This window comes from Puma concolor, chromosome A3, assembly GCF_028749965.1.
Source record: "Puma concolor isolate L17-30 chromosome A3, mPumCon1.1.hap2, whole genome shotgun sequence".
NCBI lineage: Eukaryota > Metazoa > Chordata > Mammalia > Carnivora > Felidae > Puma > Puma concolor.
In genome coordinates this window covers 71,631,889-71,652,568 of record NC_141669.1, presented here as the reverse complement: position 1 = coordinate 71,652,568, position 20,680 = coordinate 71,631,889, and the positions used below count along the sequence as shown (strand labels likewise).

At 36.9% G+C, this 20,680-nt stretch overlaps 1 protein-coding gene across 20 annotated transcripts in view; it reads right to left on the bottom strand.

The window, feature by feature from the left end:
• Nucleotides 1-20,680, bottom strand: part of NRXN1 (neurexin 1) — a 1,142,850-nt gene that overhangs the window by 528,708 nt on the left and 593,462 nt on the right. The gene's annotated exons all lie outside the window — the stretch shown is intronic.

Below are 20,680 nucleotides of genomic sequence, written 5' to 3'. Positions count from 1 at the left end.
TTTTGGTTGGTTTTGTTTGTTTTTTTCCTCATACTAAACAGGGAAAAGATTCTCAAATACGTATTCAAAAAAGACTGGTCTTAAGATTTAGTGGGGGAATAAAAAACATTAATAAATATTTTATCAATAATCAGAATATGGGTAATTCCTATATGTGGGGGCTTTGTTAGTACATATGCTCTAAACCTCTACCAAATCCAGAAGGAAAAATAGTATTAAGGAAAAATCTAGAAAACATTATTTTTAAAAACTTTTTAAAGGTTATTTTTACTTCTTTAGAGAGAGAAAGAGAGCACAGGAGCTGGGAAGGGCCAGAGAGAGAGAGAATCCCAAGCAGGCTCTGCACTCACAGCCCCAACACTAGGCTCAGTATCACCAACTGTGAGATTGTGACCAGAACTGAAATCAGGAGTCGGACGCAACCAGGCGCCCCTAGAAAATATTTTATAAGATAAATTTCTCAATGGCCTCTTTAATGGCCACAGTATATTCCGTTGTCATTTGCATATTGCCCTGTTTGGTTAAAGACCTTGTCACTCTCACTGTCACCACGGAGAGATGCCAGAGCTACTCAAAGTAGGCTGTCATTGGAGGGCTATGCCTGTGCATAAAGCAATACTTCACAGTCTGCAACAACAACAAAAATATAATTATGTCAGTAAGATTGGTGGCTTACTTTGTCCTACTAAGAGATTAAGATCAGACATGGTGAAGAAAACTCCAGCATTAGGAGGTGCAGCTCGGAAGCAAGCAACGGACTAACGTTTTAGGTATGCTGCTGAGCACTATGGCTATCAGACGTATGTCCCTGAACCTTGCTGGCTGCATATGTATGAGATGACAAAACCCCAATGTATTATTTAAGACTGAGCCATATCCTTTAGAGGATGTCACATTAGTAAGCATTGGGTAGGTAGCAATGTACTAAGTTCTAGAACACACAATAGTATAAAATATGGCCGTGCTTCAAGGAGTTTCAAGATCCACTTGGGGAAAACCATATTCAACAAAATGGAAGACTATGAACACAAGAGGACAAATATAGTATTATAAGTGCTTATCTCTTCTTTTCTTTTTTCTTTTCTTCTCTTTTTTTTCTCTTCTTATGAAAATACAAGAGCAAACAAAACTGATTATATCCCTACTGTCATGGAATGAAGAGAGACAATAAGATAAATACTAAAATAGATAATTTAATAGATGTTGATTAAGTTTAAAGGGGAAAGTAAGTTAGGGACAGAAGTAAGGAGTAGCTGGTGCGTGGTCAGGAAAAGCTTTATTGGGAAGGTGGTATTTAAACAGAAAACAAAACAAAACAAAACTTGTCCTTCATTTTTCCTATTGCATTAATGCTTCCTCCCTCCAATGTGGTTTGGGATTATTAAAAACAAAATCTTATATTTCTTTTAGAGTTATTTTTCCCTTTGGACTTTTATTTTTTTTATTTGAGGCACATGCAAATTACCTTCAACCTACCATATTTTTATATATAAGCTTATGTAATGCTTTTATAACTGTTCAAACAAATTTGATTTTATTTTGATGTAAGAAGTTTAAAGTTCATCCACTATGGTGTAGGGGAAAAAATGAATCTACAACAGATTTAATGTGGTTCCATTTCATCCCAGCTTTTTATCAAGAATAATCTCTCTTCTTTATTGGGTTTTTTGGTCACATTCACCTAGGTTTTACATGACAAACACAGATCTCTGAATTTCCAGACCTTTTGATTCTTCTAGTTTTATATCTTTTCTTCTATAGAAATCTTGAATTTAGTTTTTCATCAGAACACCATGGAAGACGATAAGAAATCTAAGAAATGTTAACAAATAACAACACTTATGATTCAGACAATGTGGAAAGTTTTCTTTAAATATTGTCACTATTCTCAATGTTCCTTGATTTACAGATTAGCTACTAAATTATCTATTGGTAAATGGAATATTAGTTCTCTTCTTACTTCTGTTTCCATTTATTCTTCTTTCTTTTTTTGGAATTAGATTATTAAAAAAAGATTGAATGGGTATAGTTATAACTCTTAAATCTTTTAAAAATAAAAACTTTAGGGGCGCCCAGGTCGTTCAGTCAGTTAAGTGTCCAACTCTTGGTTTTGGCTCAGGTCATCATCTCACAGTTCGTGGGTTCAGGCCTCGCATTGGGATCTGTGCTGACAGCGTGGAGCCTGCTTGAGACTCTCTCTCTCCCTCTCTCTGTATCTTTGCTGCTAGCATGCTCTCTCTCTCCCCTCCTTCCTCAAAATAAATAAGTAAATGAATAAACAAACATTTTTTAACAAAATGAAAACTATAAACTCTCCAATGATATGAAACATTTAACAAAGTTTATTTTGGTGCAACTTGATATCCACCAATGTCATTTTAATTGGGACAGCTGGCATTTGTTCTTTCCAGTAGTTGGGGAAGATAGAAAACCAGTACATGATTCCCAAGAGTCTTAATAGGGAAATAATGGGGTTGTGCATTTTGTCAAAGACTCCCACTCTATGGAAACAACAAGTGGTCTGTATGGCCTATTCTGGACTTTTGTATTTTAAATATCAATTATCATAAATGTAGGTATGGGTAGAAGAAATAGGAAAGGGTTCATACAGAGGTAAAACACTGACATATTATTTTGGTCTTAGAATGTCAAAATAATGAAAAATGTATTGTGAATTTCTGAAAGCTTATGTAAAAAAGGATCATCCATTAGCATCTGATGTGGTGGTTTGCTGCCCATAAGGCAGATACACCTACTACTCAAGTCTGCGTTGTCAAAAAACTTGGAAAGAATCAGACAATATAATAAAACATCAGCTCTTTCTAAGCATTGCTAAATGTTTGCAAAGTTGGATCAGAATTCACTGCTAATTTCTCCTAGTTAAGTCTTCTTTCAGCCTTTAATGCACTGGGTTAAAGTTATACATATCCATCACTGTAGTTACTGGATTAAAGTCACATGTACCCATCACTGCCACCTTTTTAAGGAAGCATAGTAGAGTTTTTATAAGTAAGGACTCCAAAACCAGACTGCATGGCTTCAAATCTTAGCTCTGACTTAATAGTTGTATGATCCTGGTTTTTTCCTTATAACATGAGGATAATACTGGTATTATCAAATATTATTAGCACAGTGCCTAGCACATAGTAGGACCTGAATGTTGCCTATAATTGCTGTTATTTCAAAGGTCCATAAACCAGAAATATTATGAAATCCATAGCTTAAAGAATTGTAATAAAAGACAAATGCAATGCCACACATACACTTTTTTAACAAGTTTGTTTATTTTTGAGAGAGAGAGAGAGAGAGAGAGAGATAAACAAAGAGAGAGAGGAGGGGCAGAGAGAGACGGGGACAGAGGACCTGAAGTGGGCTTTGCATTGATAGTGGAGAGCCCGACGTGGAACTTAAACTCAAGAACAGGGCTGTCCAAGTCAGATGCTCAACTGACTGAGCCACCCAGGCATCCCCATATACTTAAAAAAAAATCTTTCTCTCAAATATTTACCTATAGTTGAAGTTTCAAATTTTACAGATTATCCTACTAGGCAGATGGAGACACCATTTACTAAAATGGGGGAAATAAAGAAAAGAGTGATATGGGGGAGAGGGAAGCTGTGGGAAGAGTTAAGTTTACAACAAGTGGCATAAAGGTATTATTTGAGGGCAGAGGAATGGATGAGATTACTGAGATAGGGGAGATTAAATAAGAACTCTAAAATCAAGAACATAGTAACTTCAGCATCTAGGAGGCAGGTACAACAGCAGAAATGGCTGGTGTCTGGACAGAGTCACAAATGGATGAGGACAGCCAGGTATGTGTAGTGTCATGGGTGACAATACTTCTAGAACAAGGGAGGGATCAAAGAGCAAAGCCAGTAATGATTAAGATGGTAACTGAAAAAAATGTTTAATGGATTTGACAATCTGAAGGTTATTGGTGCTCCTAGAAAGAGCAGTTTTGGCTGAGTTCTGCCAGGAAAGCCAGAATGAAGTGGGTGGAATACTGAATTTTGGGTTGCATGTATCATTAAAAAGTTTCGCAGAACTCAGCTATGAAGGAGAGCCAAGAAAAAAAAAAAAGAGTAAGATGGATATTAGGTCAAGAGAAAGGGTTTTTGGTTTATTTGATTTTGAGGTTAGTATGATCCAATAAATGATGTTGAAGATTTGAAGGGTGGGAGGAGAATAAATGAAAGACTGAGTTCTTGAGTAAATAAGCCAGACAGGACTTGGTTTGTAAAATCAAAACCAAAGTATAATATGAAGAGAGTGGAGATGTGTGAATATGAGTGTTCTTCTACTGATTTCTATCTTTGTTTTCAAGCATGGCCTTCAGTCATACAGAAAGTGTTGGGCATGGACTGGGTTACTTGTGGATTTTGTGAAGACAATTAACAACGAACATTCCTAGTTGTCTGTCAGCCAAAGTGGTGGAGCATTGCTTAGTAAATAAGGGATGTCATGCTGCAGAGTGGAGAGGGGACTGGTCTGAGAGTTAGGATTCCAGGGGCCCTAGTTGGAGATGGACCTCCAAACCAAGGTGTGATCTTGAGCTAAGCATTTGAATCTTTGAACCTCAGCTTTTTTTTTTTTTTCCTGTAGAAGGAGACTAAGATAGGTCATTTAGAATGGCCAATAAATGATTGGTGTCACTCTGTTTCATTATAGAACATAAAGATGGTCTTCAAAACTGCACATACATTACAGTCAAAATAATTACATATATACTTATTTTGTGTTTACAGGCTAAACTTTAAAATTTTCTAAATTTTCAATACACCCTTTATAAAATCTGTCCTCAGTTATCTGTGGGATGGATGTTTTTCAGTCTCTTAACAGTTTGTCATTTAGAAATTTAAAAATGATTTTATTACCTTAGTGTTTAATTATAAACATGTTCCCAGGGCATAAAATGTAGAATTAAATACCAAAGTCAATATGAATTTTTGGTACTATAGATGGGGTGCTTTGGAGGAGAAAATAACGCTGCTACCTACAAAATGTTCATCAAGGATTTTCTACCTCTTCCTCCTCATTGCTTTAGTGATTTTTAAGTGTGCTTTATAAATATCCAATGACAACACAATCAAAGATGTGCAATGAATCTTTTCTTTCTTCTCTGACAAAAATCTTTGGTCTTAGCTAACTTAGGGTGTGGTAAAAGAAATTTAATTTTAGGCCTGGGGTATCCATTTTCTGTCACACAAAAAATAAATATACATAAAAGTAATAAGATCTCATAGAAAACAGTGTGGGGAAGAGCTGCCTGATTTTAATTTTCTGAAATGCAAGAGAATGCAATTAACTCTCCGGTTGTGATTAGCCTGTTGAAAGCTGGGTCCCCTCAGCAAATTATAGCACCCACAGCACCCATAATGATGTCATATACTCAGTATTATTTATTTGTCTTCTGATTTATGGACCTGGAAATGAAGTCATGGGACTTGTGGATTAATAATGAACAGAGCCAAGTTTAAGTTGCTGCTCTGTCTCTGCTCTAATTATATGTGTGTCCACTGGGCTTCTTTAAAGTGGACATTTGCCAGAGCTAGACCGAAAGCACTTGCCTTGGTAGCAATATTTAAGAGGGAACCAAAACTCAGTGATCAAAATAAATAATACTTGAAAGCAATAGTTAAAAATCAAAACTAATATTTTAAACATCAAAATTGGTTCATGATCAATAAAATGTCAGAATTTTATTTTCTTTTAATTTTATTTTTTTAAGTTTATTTATTTTGAGAAAGACAGAGGGAGCACAAGCAGGGGAGGGGCAGGGAGAGGAGGAGATTTTCAAGCAGGCTCCCCACGGTCAGTGCAGAGCCTGACGGGGGGCTTGAACCCATGAAACTGTGAGATCATGGCCTGAGCCAAAATCAAGAGTTGGATGCTCAACTGACTGAGCCACCCAGGCACCCCTAAAATGTCAGTATTTTAAATAAAGACAGGACTAATAACAGTTCATCTATACTGAAGTTTGAAACAAAAGGAAAGCTTTATAATATTGATGCAGTCTTGATTTAAATGTTTGGTAAAAAATCATCATAGATTTTTTTTGCATTACCTATTTTTTTTTCAAAATATTGCATTCATTACTGAGTTTTTAGTGTCTCCTTAAATTCTGCATCCAGGTAAGTCCCTCACTTGCCTCACCCTACTCTTGGCCTTTTAGGCCTTTTAAATTTACCACCAAATAGCTGACACATAGGAAGCATTGTGCTTGTAACTTCTTTCTGTTTTTTAAATTTATTTATTTATTTTGAGAGAGAGACACACAGAGAGAGAGAGAGAGAGAAACTCAAGCACGCTCCACACTGTCAGCACAGAGCCTGATGTGGGGTTCCATCTCACAAACCGTGAGATCATGACCTGAGCCAAAATCAAGAGTTGGACGCTCAACCTACTGAGCTACCCAGGTGCCCCCATAACTTGTTTTTGCTGCCACTGAAGCATGGCTCCTTTTGGACACCAACCATCATTTCCCCCACTAAGTTCTCTTCCTTCTCATTTCTGTAAAAGGGTTATTTGTGTACTGCCCTAGACAAATTCTTCTGGATAGAATTCAATACTTCAAATGATCAAAACAACTTACTACATCAGGGGAGATAAAGAATATTTTCAAGGAAAATAAATTCCATTCTTTTTGCTCAAAATTGGGCAAACGGTTGCAAGGAAGGGAGTTGCAAGAAATAGTTTTTCAATAGGAGTAAGTTAGTGAATCTATGTACCTAAACCTAACATGTATAATAGTTATGTCCATTTAATTCTTGGAGCACAAAACAAATGAATGATTGCAATCAAAGAAAAATAAAAAGGCTGTGTCCAACCTCAAATGGTAAGTAAACAATTTTTGAACTCTGAAATATCTCAGAACCAACTCTGTAATACTTCCAATTTGTGAACTACTCTCCGTTTCAGCACTTACTCAAGGCAAAACTTTACAATGTGTGGGGATTTATGATGAGTGTATCAGTGCCAGTGCTCTAGCTGAACAGACTTAAAGCTCCATAAGGGAAAGAACTATGACTTCTGTTTGCTTATCTTTGTATACATGGCACCCTAAGTATCCCTGTACTATCTATAGGAAGGGATTCACTTCACCATCGGTGGATGGGTATAAAGTACCAACTCAAAGCAATGACATATGGAAAGATTTTCTAGTAAATAAGCCAAGGGTGTGGAAGGGAAACTGGGCTTATATAAGGGGGAGGACTTTGCCAATTCTACTTTGAGATGGGCAAAAGGAGGTTTTCTCAAGAGAAACCCTCTCCTCCTCACTGGTTCACAGAAGATGGATCTGGGAACTGGTACTGACATCCTTGACTTCCTAAGCCTTTTAAACTGATGTAAGGAAATCTTAGATGGATTTCAAGGCCTAGTTTAAGTTATTCCTCACTCATAAAGCCTATGGGATTTATACTGTACTATATCATGTTGCTCTTGATTATATACCATCTTGAATTGCTCAGTGTAGCACATATGGTAACTTTCTATGAACCACCACCACCACAACAACACAGTTCCTTCCATCAAAACAGAGCTATCAAGATATCTGTCAAAATAATGATTCAATAATTCAATGACTATGAGGTGGATAGTGTCCTCTAGATTACTGCAATCTAGAAACTGTACAATACTACATAGTGACTACTGTTCCAATACCATGCTGCTCATTGTTATGTTACACTCTGTCTTATATTTACAGAGTAAATTTAATTTTATTCTTTCCTTTCCTTTTTTTTTTTTAATAGCTAAAATAATTCTCAGGACATAGCAAATATTGAATGAATATTTCCTAGTTGTTAAATTGAAAACTTTCTTTAAAAGAAGAGAACCCTAATTGTAGAAATACAGGTGGTTTTATTTTGCCTTTTATCTGTTATACACATATATATTTTTAAGAAGCCTTCACACTAAGCATGGAGCCCAATGCAGGGTTTGAACTCATCACCCTGAGATCAAGAACCTGAGCTGAGATCAAGATTGGGTGCTTAACTGGGGCACCTGGGTTGCTCAGTCAGTTAAGCATCTGACTTTGGCTCAGGTCATGATCTCATGGTCTGTGAGTCCCACATCGGGCTCTGCGCTGATAGCTCAGAGCCTGGAGCCTGCTTCATATTCTATGTCTCCCTCTCTCTCTGCCTCTCCCCCATTTGTGCTCTGTCTCTCTCTGTCTGTCTCTCTCTCTCTCTCAAGAATAAATAAGCATTAAATTTTTTTTTTTAAAAAGAGCTGGATGCTTAACCAACTGAACTACCTAGGCATCCTGGTTCTGTATTTTTAATTATCCTACAAGTATGTCTTATTTTCATCATCAGACAAAAAAATGGTTTAAACTTTCCAAAAAGTGAGAACCTAAGTATCTGTGTTATGGCCAAGCGTAAGTGACTATACCTTGTCTAATTTGAAGGAAAATACATATTTACAAAAACTTAATATAACACCATATGATATGGGGCATGCAATTTCTTTTTCCTCTCATCAAATAAAATAATCTCTACTATTATGCTACATATCAATCTCTATGATAAAGTCTACATATGTCATGCAACAAATAAAGTAGCCAGTCTTTCAAATGTTCATGCTAATAGGGTTGCATTCTTATATTTTGACTCCAAATTGATTAAACCAACTGGAAATGCTGATGTTTTTTCTAATCTTACCATAAAATTTAGAAAGTAACCATGTGCTTGGTAGGGTCAACCCGAAATAAAAGATAAATATATATTTCAAAAGAGATGTCTGTTTACATCCAGGATGTTCTTTGTTTTTGTTTTTTAAAAATAATCAGAAACATCAGTTGGTCTCCATTAAAAATGCACTCAGCTAAAATTCACCTTTGTGGGTGTTGGGAGATCAGCAGTGAAATTTAGAAAAGTCACACAGTGAGTAGGGGAATATTACCTAGCTACAGATATTTTAAAAATTCCTTAAATCTACTATCTATCCTGCTTATGGCTTTTTAAAATTGAAATAAAAACCTTGCCCAAATGAAATAGAGAACTTCACTAATCTCCATTCACCAATGATGGCAGAAGCCCCCCATGGGTTATTAAGTCTGAGAGATGTGTGAACAAACATGATAATAAGCAAGTAAAGTGTATCGTAAAATATACTGTGTTCATTTATTGTGACAACTGGGGTGTAATTATACTAGGAAATGCACTGCACTTTAGTCAGTGAAAGTAATAAAATCTGAACACCAGGGGACCTTTCTCTAGTCTGCGCTATTAAACTACTTTTGAGGAGAAGGTGAACAATCTAAAAATATGGGAGGAATGTTCACTTTTATAGATTAGCAAAGTGGGGGTTAGTTAGATTCTCTTGTAGTCTAATAAATAAAATCTCTCTGTTTTTTCCTTGTTACTTGTGGATATATAACCAAAGAATATTTTACTTCATTCCTGGATAATTATAATTCCTAAATTTGTGTGGATTATTTATGCTGTTCATCTCCCTGTCTCCCTCCAATTAGGAAACAGGAAAGAAAAAGAAAAAAAAGCAAAAACCTCCATTGTATTGGAAGTACCTTTATGAAGCTCTAAGTAGAAAGGCAGGAAAAAAAATTACACAAAGATAAGGAGACAAAGGGACCCCAGAGATGATAATGACGCATGATGACAAGCAGGTGTAATGATTAAACCATTAACGGAGGTCACAAGGAAAGTGAAAGGACTGTGTAATTCCACATTAAGAAACCATGGGCTTCCTAGAGTGAACTGCTATTTGGGAAGTGTAGTTAATTGACTTTTATGACACTTTTTATGAAAATTAAAATGCATATCTTTTACTACCCTAATAGTTTTACTGGTACTATGAGATTTATGTGCAGTGATATACCACAAAGCATATGCAACAATTCACCAAAGAGCACCAGAGTGGATTACTACCGTTTCCTTTTGTCCTTTGGCAGCTGACAATCAAGATCATAATTACAGACTTAGAGTCACCTACCAACTCAATGAACAGAACCACGTGGCTCCACATAAAATAAAAGCAATGCTCACGTTAAAAACAAAATGAGTGTTATACCAGAGGGGCTTGAAGGGACTGCCTAGGGAAAGCTGGGTATTTTTTTCTGAGCACCAAAGGACTGATATTACTCCATTTACTGGCCCAGAAAGTGGCAGATTCTTTCAAGACCTTTCTGGTTAAACAAGGTTGTCCAATGAAACATGTGCACTGTGAGCTGCTTAGGAGAGAGACCTGGTGAACTCAGACCTCTTTATGGGTAGGCCCACTGCAAATGCTAGATTTTAGAGCCCGTTCCTTCTAATACATCGAAGCACGAAACAAGGATTGGCTTCACTTTGATAAAACTGCCGTGGCCTGCATTTGGCCTGCTAAACCACAGATTACCAAAAGTCCATGTGAGGTGAAAACAGTGATGTCAAGACAGTGAAACTATGCTGAGTTTTTTCAAATTAGGAATTCTAACATACTAAACAAATCATGCCACACATATTCATTCCTCTAAACTTCTCAATTCCTCTAAACTTCACTTTTTTTTTTTTAATTTTTTTTTCAACGTTTATTTATTTTTGGGACAGAGAGAGACAGAGCATGAACGGGGGAGGGGCAGAGAGAGAGGGAGACACAGAATCGGAAACAGGCTCCAGGCTCCGAGCCATCAGCCCAGAGCCGACGCGGGGCTCGAACTCACGGACCGCGAGATCGTGACCCGGCCGAAGTCGGACGCCTAACCGACTACGCCACCCAGGTGCCCCAAACTTCACTTTCTAAGAGAAGTCTTCTCTCAGTTACCTAAGTCGATGTAGCCAGTCCCTGGTTCTGCCTAGTTACAGGCTTCTATTAGAGCAGTGCTTCTCACACTTGAATGTACATATGAATGGCATCTTGTTAAATGCAGATTCTGAATTAGTAGGTGTGTAGCCGGTGGGGAGATCTGTGAGTTTGTATCCCTCATGAGTTTGCAGGTGCTGATGGTCCTCAGACCACAGTATACGAAGTATTAAAGCATTTCTTAAATTGTAATGATCTGTACACATGCCAGCCATTTCTTCTTATCCATGAGCTCTCTGAAAGCAAATGCAAAGGCAGCATGGCAACAGATACCAATTACAGAACGCTGGCCAGTTTGGGGGTACAGTAAGCATCTTACCCTCTATTACCTTCAATTCTCAGAACAACCATGCAAGAATCCTGCAAGATTTGTAATCATGTCCTCATTTTACACATGAAGAAGTTGAGTCTCAGATACATTAATCCACATGGCTGTGGCCCTATAGGTGCCAGGTGGCAGTCAGAATGCAATTCTATTTGCCTCCAAAGTCTGTTATCTTTGCACTGCACCCACAGACTCCTCGTTTATTTCAGTACGCCCAGATCCTAGCAGAGCATTTCATGTTATAGAAGGTGCTCAATACATGTGCTTGGATCTGTGAATATTTTATCTACAGACTGACCTTTGCTCATATTATCCCCCTTGGGTGAAGTAGTGTCCCTGCTTCTCTCTGTCCAGTAAGGTCCACCTCACTCCCATCATTTCCACTTAGCCCATGACTGTGTTTATCCTCTCTTCTAAATTAACATACAACAACTCTTGTTATACAATGAACATTTAAATTACTAGTTATCTCATTAGCAATGCCTTTTACCCATTCTAGGATTATTTATTGAGTACACACGAAGTACCAAGTACTGTTTTAAGCACTTGTGATAGGTCACAGAACAAAAGAGACAATTCTTTGGGTCTCGGGAATCATTCTTCCAATGGAAACAGAAACTCTTTTGGTCCAGGGACCCAATCATATCATTTTCCCTACTTCTCACAGTGTTTTGTCCACAGCAAATGCACAATTAATAACAGTCTCAGACGTGGATAATTTACTCCGTAAATATATTCCTAATCACCAGGAGAGTCCTTAGCACAAGGCCTTTCTATTTTTGCACAAGTGACTCTTAGAAGGTAGAATGGTGCTTTCTCATCTCCTACTAGCAATGCTCCAGGGCAGAAGCAGAGGTATTAAAGCCTCCTACACAGTGTTAAGTATCAGTTGGAGAGACAGGATTCACTAAAGTTAAATCATAGTAGTTTTTAGCAAAAAGAAATTTTCTATTAGGAAGTGTAGCAATGAGAGGTGGACAAGCCAAACTTGTGAAAGGTTAACTTCACCGTCAAAGACGATCCTTTTTCTTCCTGACACACCACGACTTTAGACTACAAACCTGCTATCTTGGAAAAATCACATGCTTATCATTTCATGATTTTTTTTTTTTGTCAATGACATCTCAAATTTACACTATCTTTAAATAGAGGAAACATGTATTTTCCTGGGTTATTCAGAATGTTCTATATTCTACTTCATAAAAAGCATTACTTTCAAAGTCTGATCATTCACTGAAGGTATACAAAGGTTTTCTCTTTGAAGCTGCAGGCTTTATAAAGTTTTGTAGGCGTGCTGGTCACATGATTTACCATGAACCAGTACAGGGTATAGGCCTGCTGAAAAGTGACTTAAAAGGAAGATAGGACTAAATTTGCTCTGTATCAGTTCTTCCTCATCTTTACAATTTGTTATATTGAGGACATCTGAATATATTAATTCATCTTGTGCATCCTCTAAAATATTTGACATGAAAGTAAAGAATGCATGTGAATACTCTCAATTTGACTATTTTATTCAACATTGAGAGACTGCATGATGCAATTTCTGGATGGCAGACCATGGGTTTTATGTGAGATAAGCCTGAATTCTTATTCTAATCAACATGGGAACATGGGCATACTTCTGTACCTTAGATACAGCTTTTGTGAAATAGATGTCAGTATCCTCATTATGGAAGGATGGTAAAATGAGGAAAAGAAAAAATCTTATAAAAACTCAGCCCGTAGTAGATGCTCAATTAGTAGTGGTAATCGTGATCTTATTAACAATTATGGACCCCTAATTATATTACTGTTTTTTAATCACCAAAAAGCACTTATTTAAGTACCATTAGCAATTACATTTAGCATTTAGCATGATCCCTATGCCAGTGAAATCTTCAGCTTAAAACATATTTGATATAAGTAGATATTTGAAAGGAGCTATAAATAAGTAGCAATACCAACATGAAAGAAACAAATAGCTCAAGTCTTTGCCTTGTGTTTCAGGATTAATTCAAAGTTTCCCTTCTCAAAAGAGGAAGACAGCCCATTAATCAGATTTCTTTTTCCAAGTTCTTCTTTTTTATAAGACTTGGCAAGAAAGGTCTTTGGCTAAAATATAGCTTAAGATTAGTGTGGTGAGACTGAGCTGTAGGCTACATTTTAGAAGAACCTTAAACATGAGTAAAAAGAGGTCTAGGGTTGAGGAAAAACAAAGTAAGTATATAGTGACAATGGATCACAGACCCTTGGAACTCTAGGTGCCTTGATGATAAGGTAAATGAAAACTTTTCATTTTATAACAAGGAAACTGAGGCTCACAAAGGAATACTGAGAAGGAATACTGTATCTGGGGGGATTCCTAGTGACCCAAGATCACATTTATTTAGCAGGTGGTAGGGTAGTTAGAGATGTGGAATGTTTTAGGCAATGAAAAAGGAAGAATGTATTATCTTCCATAAATGGCATTTTTTTTTGAATGGCACTTTGACAGTGGTTCAGTTGCGGCAAGTTTCTTCCAGAGTACAATTCTTTCACAGATAAGAATAATACTTTATTTCCCAATCTATGGCAATTATCAGAGTATTATTCTAAAGAATGTCACAGGATAAGCAGAGAAGGATGTGCACTTGGGTTTAGTCATTGTCCTCATACTGCAGGGGGAATTTTGCCTTGAACTAGATTTTTCACAGCATGAATAGTGTGAATGGGAACTTTTCAAACATTCTTATGATTGCCAGCCAGCTGAGGAGGCTGATAATCAAAATGAAAATTTGTGTTATTTCTTTTAAATCACTATGCCAAAAACATCCAAGATTATATTGAAACTGTTTCATAAATCTAGTTATAATGTTTTACTTACAAAAATTCTTAGGCAGAACTTCCTTTATTTCATTTGATAAAGTATGTATTATCTGGAAAGCATAGAACTAAGAAGATGACCTTAGAGATCATCTAGTCTAACAGTCCTCAAACCCAAGTACGTATCAGAATCACCTAGAGGCTCTCAAAATACCGATTTCTGGGACCCACCCCATACTTTCTAACTTAGGAGGTCTTGAATATGGCAAGAGGCATTCCTAACAATTTCATAGGTTATGTTGACAGGCTGGTCCAGGAATGACAATTTGGGAACCGTGGACAGTCCAGCCCTTTCATTGTATGACCTCCTTTTTGGTTAAGGTAGGCAAATTCAAATGTTCTTAGCAATTATTTTTTAAACTTTTTTCTCAACCCCTCTAACCATCAAGCAATTTGTATTTCTTTAAAAAAATTTTTTAAATGTTTATTTACTTATGAAAGAGAGAGAGAGAGAGAGAGAGCAAGTAGGGGAGGAGCAGAGACACACAATCTGAAGCAGACTTCAGGCTCTGAGCTGTCAGCACAGAGCCCGATGCAAGGCTTGAACTCACAAACCGTGAGATCATGACCCAAGCTGAAGTCAGATGCTTAAATGACTGAGCCACCCAGGCCCCCAAGCAATTTCCATTTCTGATGCTGTCAATCTAGACTTGGCAGACCTATTATGATTTAGGTAGCCTTGGAGGTGGAGAATACTCACCATCCTACTAAACTGATTTTAGGCAAATTCACTTAAAATACTGAACCAGAGCAATTAGGCCAATTAAGCCTCTTATAATTGGTACAGTTGTATACACAAATGCTATCTTTATCATACTTAATATGGAAAAGGTAAAACAACGAGAATATTCTGAATTACATCTATGTAACACCAAATGGGCATTTGGCTCTTCTGGAGCTGTTGCAAAGGCAACATTTAGAGAATTCTTCAAGGACACTGGTGGACTAAATCAGGGCACACAAGTGATAAGCTATTATAAGAGAAATTTTCCCCCAGAGAGCTTATGTTATTGCTAGAAAAATACTCCAATATTGCAAAATCTTATTAAAGCTTAGATAAAAAAGATCAAATAAGCAGTGTAGCATTTCATAATGATGTGATTATTCCTGCAGGTATCAGCTAATTAATGAGAGGGAAGTAAATTGAACAAAAAATAGTTACCTTGAAAGAAACTGAAGTCCCAGAATTTGTTACATTTCATGTAATGTACAATGCCATCTTAAGTGGAATTTGAAGAAAACAGAATGTAATGTTTTTAAATCCCTCTCCCATGGTGTGTGAGCATGCACACACACTCACCCACATTTCCCCTGACAAATGCACACATCTTTACTCAAAGACTTTCTTTCTAGCTACACGAGACTCTAATTCCACATGGATTTTTACCATCAGGAATAAAGAGAATGAAAAATGCATTTACTGTAACGGGATAAAACATGATACCTTACCCTTGCCAGATGTTATGTAATATATATACACGTATATGGTGAGTATTATATACATTATAATATATGGCATTATATATCATATATATGGTGAGTAATATAATATAGTATATTTATATATTACATATAAAAGAATTGTAGGGATGGACACAGACATCAGTTAATTTGTAAATTACGGACTTTGGGTGATTATAATATGTCAATGTAGGTTCATCAATTGTAACAAATGTACCAATCTGGTGAATGATGTCAGGGGAGGTGATGTATGTATGCGGATAGGAGGCATATAGGAAATCTTTGTGCCTTCCCCTTAATTTTTGTGAATCTAAACAAAGCTGCTCCATAAATATAAAGTCTTTAAAAAATCAGGTAACTAATGGAGGCTTCAAGACACTAATCTTCAAATATTACCCAGCATTTAATATGTGCTAGGCATGTGAGAAATCATACCAAAAATAGAAGACAAGGATGTAAAATATAGCTGGGGAATAAAGGTGTATACACACATAAGCAAACTAAAACCAAAAGCAAACCCCACACCTGTTAGAGACAGTAAACATTTGAAGACTCAGAAGCAGAAGAAATCACCTACTAACTGAAGACTGTTTCACTCTGGGTGAACTTGATTTGAGCTGGATCATCTCCATGGGCTGAATTTTCCTGGGCAGAGAGGCAGTTGAGGAGAACAATCCAGATGAGGGACTCACTCACTGATCACAGATAATGGCAAAGAGGGCATTCAGTGACTACCCTGATGTGTCTGTAAATATCTGTATTAAAGAGTAAATGCTCGAGCACAGGAGGGATAAAGCATGCTTTAGGGTTGTGTTTGTTGGGCAAGACGGTGGAGAACTTTAAATGATGAATGAGAGAATGCAGAGTTCCAAAGAAATGAATGTCAACAACCTACTGACATCAGAAAAGGGAATATTGGGGTTAGGGAGACTGGAATTTTCAGGTGACCTTAAAAGCACAAATGATAGTTCGTATTAAAGACCTACTCCATTTGGTTTTACACCAATATAGCCTGCAGGGACTAAGCTAAAAACAAAGTTATCCCCTCATATAGCTCCGAATTCCATAAGACAGGCTGCATTCACAACTCATACAGCAGCCCCTCATACCGCACTCCATAGATTGATTTTAGTTTCATCATTTTTAGAACCTTGTTTTTATCTTTTGCATTTCAACAACACTGAAAGTGCTTCCAGGTTTTGATTTACAAAATCATTGTCACTGTCAATAAAAGGAACATGCCCAACACACCACAATCCAGTTTAATTACTTCTGTGATGTCTCCTGTGGCTGAGAGGAAATGGTATTTCTCTAACACTTTCATGGTTTTAATTTAGTAAAATGGAGCACTTGCCATGAATAGGACCAAGGAGAGTGGATTCATGATTGAGGTCATGGAAGATGGACCCTATAGTTCTAGCAACCCTGTCTTACTCTGAGGGTGTGATCACTGCAGAAAGCCAGATCCTTGATTCTGGATTCCACCTAGTGAGCATTCAAGTGGAAACACGGCTGGGGTATTTAATGCAGCACGTCATGACCTGATGAAGCTTTGGAGACATATCCAAAGGTCTACTTTTACTCAGGACCATTCCCAAAGTCAGTATTGCCCTGAGCTGCTGGAATCCAGATGAGGCCTTGAAACCTTTCCAACAGGAGAAGCCAAATATCAAAATATACACTGTGCCACTGGAGTGAAGAAACCAAGCAAAATGTATTCTTTATTTTCTGCTACATATTCCATCTGTTTCTCTCCCTAAAGGGTCATATGTTATATATTTATAAGAAGTATTCACACCTACACGAACAGTTTCCTCTGTCCCCGTCAAATGCAGCCTCCTCCTTGCTTGCGACCCATTTTTTTTTTTAAACATCCTTCTGTATCAGCTCATCCTTTTATGAAACTTGTTTCATTCTGAAATCATTTCAAGTTAAGAAACGCCTTTGTACCTTCCTATCTCACAAAATCCTGGGGAGATTAAGCCTCAGGCTCTACAGGCCATTTTCTGAGAGATGTGAATTTAGATCATTAGGGTCATTAAAATCATACACTCCATAATACCCAGAGCTAACAGATCATCCTTGTACTTTAGGCTGCTGTAGAATGCTACCAGAGAAGTAACAATGTCTAACAGCACTGAGCTGCAGAGGACACCATAATTCCTCCCCATAAAAGAATCCTACACTTTTTAATTGCAATAGTAAATCTCATTAAAGACACAGAATGCTTTGTTCAGGGCAGGAAAAGGGATCACTGGTAAAGGTACATTTTCTTCACAGTAATATTTTTTTGCTTTATGACCAGAATTATTTCTAAATGCAAGCACAACGTTATTTTTATCATGACCTTTTTCTGGACTCTGCACATTTCCCTTGAGCTTTCTATCCCTTCTCTACAAATACAAGGGGCCCATGGTCTTTACTATTAATCTCATAGTGACTTTTCATGATCTGGGCTTCATGCATTCTCTTGTGTTACCCCCTTGTGTTTTCCAAAAACATTCAAATACTGCGGTGCTAATCTCTGACTTCATTTTTTCTCTGTGTGTGTTCTTTCTGCCTCTACAACTATATATAGAGAAAACTGAGATATAATCAATGTAATGAAACACTCAGTGCACATTCACTGGTCAGCACAATTCTGAACCTTACCTGCTCATTTCCCATAACATACATTGTCATTCTGATTCAAGCAGAAGAACCTTGGTAAATATTTTGCCTGATTTCATTATCAAAGGTTAAATTATTATCTTTGAGAAACTCAGGCTGTCATAGAAAAATCACAGAAAATCCCCATCTCTCTTTCATAATTGGTACTTTTTTTATAACAGAACTGGAAGTTAATGACAGCATGCACCTCAGACAGCTATGAATTGTTAACCCATCTTTAGAAGCAGCAACTGAACAGTTGAAGGGAGTAGCAGGTTTCCTGCCACAGAATGCTCAAATTTAATATAAAAATCAAGAGTGAGATGAAAATGGGGAAAAAAAAATCTGCAGTGTTAACTGCCAGTCACTACTAACTTCTATAGGAATTTTGCATCTGGGAAATTTGAACAGCATTTACACTGAATCAGCCCCTCTTGGAAAGGAATTGTGGGTACAAATAATAATATGAGCTTGGAGTTAGACCTCCATTCATATTTGTCTGTGTAAATTATTAGCCATTTTAGACCAAAGAAGTTATGTAATTGCCCATACCTAAGTCTTTTCATTTGTAAATTGAAAATATTAAGATTTTTTGAAGTTTGAAAAGGTAAGGTTTATAAAATATAAACAGTACGCATATACCTGTTAATTATGTCACTAACATTAAAATACACTGGTGTGATCTACATAAAAGTATTTTGTAGTCCTTATGCACCAGCTACGTATATCCACAGAAACAGAGCATATAAACAACTTGCCTGATCCAACCATTTCCTTCCAAATTCAATCACAATTATATTCTTTTAAAATAAAATATCTAATTCGCAAAGTCTAACTACTTTTGATCTTATATTCTTTTAAAATAAAATATCTATTTTTGCAAAGTCTGAACTACACCTTCTTTATTAAACATTTTTTTTCTTCATATTTATTTGTTTTTGAGAGAGAGAGAGAGAGAGAGAGAGAGAGAGAGAGACAGCGCAAGCGAGGGGCAGAGAGAGAAGGAGACACAGAATCTGAAGCAGGCTCCAGGCTCTGAGCTGTCAGCACAGAGCCCGATGTGGGGCTCGAACTCACAGACCATGAGATCATGACCTGAGCCAAAGTCAGAGGCTCAACTGACTAAGCCACCCAGGTGCCCAGATACACCTTCTTTAAAAACCTACCCATGACAGTCTCTTCAACAAACGGTATTGGGAAAACTGGATGGCTACATGCAATAGAATGAAACTGGACCACTCTTACACCATACACAAAAATAAATGCAAAGTGGATGAAAAACCTAAATGTGAGACAGAAAACCATCAAAATCGTAGTGAACACAGGAAGTAACCTCTTTGACCTCAGCCACAGCAACTTCTTACTAGACACGTCTCTGAAGGCAAGGGAAACAAAAGCAAAAATGAAGTATTGGGACCTCATCAAGATAAAAAGTTTCTGTGCAGCAAAGGAAACAATTAACAAAACTAAAAGGCAACCTATGTAATGGGAGAAGATATTTGCAGATGACGTATCTGATAAAGGTTTAGTATCCCAAGTATGTAAAGAACTTATAAAACTCAGCACTCAAAAACCAAATAATCCAGTTAAAAAATGGGCAGAAGCCATGGATAGATATTTTTCCAAAAAAGACATACAGAAGGCTAATAGACACATGAAAAGATGCTCAACATCTCTCATCATCAGGGAAGTATAAATCAAAACTACAATGAGATATCACCTCACACCAGTCAGAATGGCTCAAATTAACAACACAGGAAACAACAGGTGTTGGTGAGGATGTGGAGAAAGGGGAACCCTTTTACCTTTTTGGTGGGAATGCAAACTAGTGTAGCCACTCTGGAAAACAGAAACAGAACTACCCTATGCTCCAGCAGTTGCATTACTAGGTATTTACCCAAAGGATACAAAAATGCTGATTTGAAGGGATACATGCACCCTGATATTTATAGCAGCATTATCAATAATAGCCAAATTATGGAAAGAGCCACCCAAATGTTGAGTGACTGATGAATGGATAAAGAAGATATGCGCAATGGAATATTACTTATCCATAAAAAATGAAATCTTGCCATTTGCAACAATGTGGATAGAACTAAAGAGTATTATGCTAAGCGAACTAAGTCAGAGGAAGACAAATACCATAGATTTCACTCATATGTAGAATTTAAGAAACAAAACAAACATAGGGGAAAAAAGGAGCAAACCAAAAAACAGACTCTTAACTATGGAGAACAAACTGAGGGTTGCTGGAAGGCAGGTGAGTGGGGGGATGTAATAAATGATGCAAGGAGTACATGCATTGTAATGAGCACTGGGTATTGTATGTAAGTGGTGAATCACTAAATTCTACACCTGAAACTGACATCACCTTGCATGTTAACTAACTGGAATTTGAATAAAAATTTGGAGACAGAAAAAACAAAAAACAAAAAACAAAAAAATTAAAAAAATAAAAACATTCCCATGATAATCTGATTCTATAAAATTGGAGAATTATTTAACATTTTACTCTATTCACATATCTTCTTGATTAATAAATGGCTACTAAGTTATTTACTGTTGATACTTATTTAGTATTAAACAGGATTCTGA